Source organism: Oreochromis aureus, linkage group 5 (genome assembly GCF_013358895.1).
Source record: "Oreochromis aureus strain Israel breed Guangdong linkage group 5, ZZ_aureus, whole genome shotgun sequence".
NCBI lineage: Eukaryota > Metazoa > Chordata > Actinopteri > Cichliformes > Cichlidae > Oreochromis > Oreochromis aureus.
In genome coordinates this window covers 17829657-17832019 of record NC_052946.1, presented here as the reverse complement: position 1 = coordinate 17832019, position 2363 = coordinate 17829657, and positions in this window count along the sequence as shown.

Sequence of the window (2363 nt, the reverse complement as noted above, 5' to 3'; positions counted from 1 at the left end):
ACTGACAGCTGTCAATCAAATGTCTGGGCTGCGTTGTGACACGCAGAGGCATTGATAGACAGCGGCTATGTTTGTTAGTGTGTATTTGTGTGTTTATACTCATCAGCAATGTGCGTCCTTAATATCAAAGTTGTCCAAATTCATTGATTAAAAAGCTGATGTGAGCTTCATTATTGGAGCTTTTATCGATTTAACATTTTGAAAAATTTTGTCGAAATAAAAGTTTTGTCCTTTCTTTTCATTGCTCTCCGATGTACAGTGATAAAAGACAAAGAAGTGCTTTACTGGACTGGTTGTATTTAATCAATATACTAATGACTAAACAGGCAGAGAGGTGGAATTAAGCTCAGTAGCTTTGTTCATTTTAAAAGCGCCTCCTGTGTTGTGTTATTGAGTAAGGCAGACATTTCCAGACGGTTAAAGGTTTTGAAGCTGTTGCTGGAACTCTGAAGATTTCTCATCTCGCCTCTTTTTGTTTGTGTGGGAGCAACAGACATTTCCATTGTTTATCTGCATTATTATTCTCCGCTGGCACCTAAACCGCTAATGGCACAGCATTCAGATCAAACGGCTCTGTTTATGGCAGCCAGGTCGGATCACTAGTCATAATCAGAGCAAACAAAGTGAAGACTGTAGACTGAACTGTATCAGCCTGTGTGGGTCAAGGGCAAGAAATCACCTGTACCTTCAGATATTAAAAATATCTAGTTTGGATTTAAAGCTTTTGCTTTACACAACACCAACTGAATGTATCTCTATAAATTATCAGGTACTGCTGACTGAAGGTAAAATGAAGAAACACTGAGATCTTTTACTTGAGTACAATTTTAAAAATGCTCATAAAAAATAAACCATTTGTGAAACAGTGAAATGTGTATTCAGCTTTTTAGTGTTATGAAAATCACATAAATATAGATATACAGCGAATCATTATTTTAGGCCCATTATGTTTGTAGCATTTCAATGGTATCAAGCTATGGCTAATATCTGGCAGTTTAAACTATATCACATTTTTCATTTACAAGACATGAATTGGTGGAAAATTAGCCATTCAGCGGTGGACTTGCCAAGGTTTGGGATCATTGTCCCACTGCAAAAGTGTTCGTGAGCTTCAGCATATAAACTGATGATCAGACATTCTCCTTCAGGATTTTGTGGTAGAGAGCAGAACTCATGATTCCATTAATCACAGCAAGCAATCCGGGTCCCCAGACCCAGCGGTAACATTTTTCAGACAGAATGAAATTTAAAAACTGCACTGTATTTACTCAGGTCACCTTTGTCTAATATTACCATTTGTTTGATGATCTGAAGTACGCAAAAAACAATTTAAAAAAAAACGTTTCCCCAGCAATTTAGGTACCAAATACCAAAAAGAAACACCAATTAACCTAACCCCATAAACCTAAAAACCTTCAAAGTAATAGAAAATTGCATCAAATCTAACTTCAGTTGCTACTGAGGGGCAGATCATTGTGAAACAGTGCAGCAAAAATGTTTCAGTTCATTTAGGTTTGCTGCATGGACGTGTCATGTCTCACAGTGCTCAGAAGTGAGATGACCTAAAACAGTGTTCTTAAGTGGGAACCACCCAGGCATGAATATATGCAAAGGAACTGCTATCTCAAGATTTTTTCAAAAAGTAAAAGCGCTTCATTAAATAATGCTTTGTTATCATTGTGTAATATTGTTACGTGTTCTCAAAAACAATTTTCCTTGGTAAATCAACAAATTCAGCTGGCTTAACAATTCATCATTACACGTAATGAAAATCTTATTAGCTGAGGGCAGTACAATTAAGACTGTGATTTATATAACTGCAAATTAACATATCAATAAGCCTTATAGGAAATGTCTCATTAATTAGTCATCCCTTAATTGGCCCTGAATGCCATTAGTGTGCTGTGTGTGTTAACCATGCGTTCATTAATAACATTACTGCGGGACACGGATCTGCACGGCCAAGCTAAGTTTAACTGTTGTCTCTTCAGCTGTTGCACGGTGCTGTGTGTGGGTGTGTTTGTGTGTCTGAGAATGGTATGACACCCATGGCCGTGCTGATGCGGGCTGGTTTTTCTTTGACCGATGGCGCCTGGCATTGGGAGGGAGGGGTGGGGTGCTGGAAGGTGCGGCGGGAATGAGGAAGGGGTTTGAACCTCCCACTGGTGCTGATGAAGACGAATGAGCTAACAAGACATGACGGAATTGCTTTTGCAAAGAGGGGGGCTGAATCCTGTGTAGTCAGAGTGTTAAGGGCGGCTAACGGGGCAGGTTGATTTATTGTTCCTGCAGCAGATAGCCACCATTTTGCCCCCTCCTTTCCCTACTTATTCAGCAAGACCCCTCGGTCTTTAATTACAGCC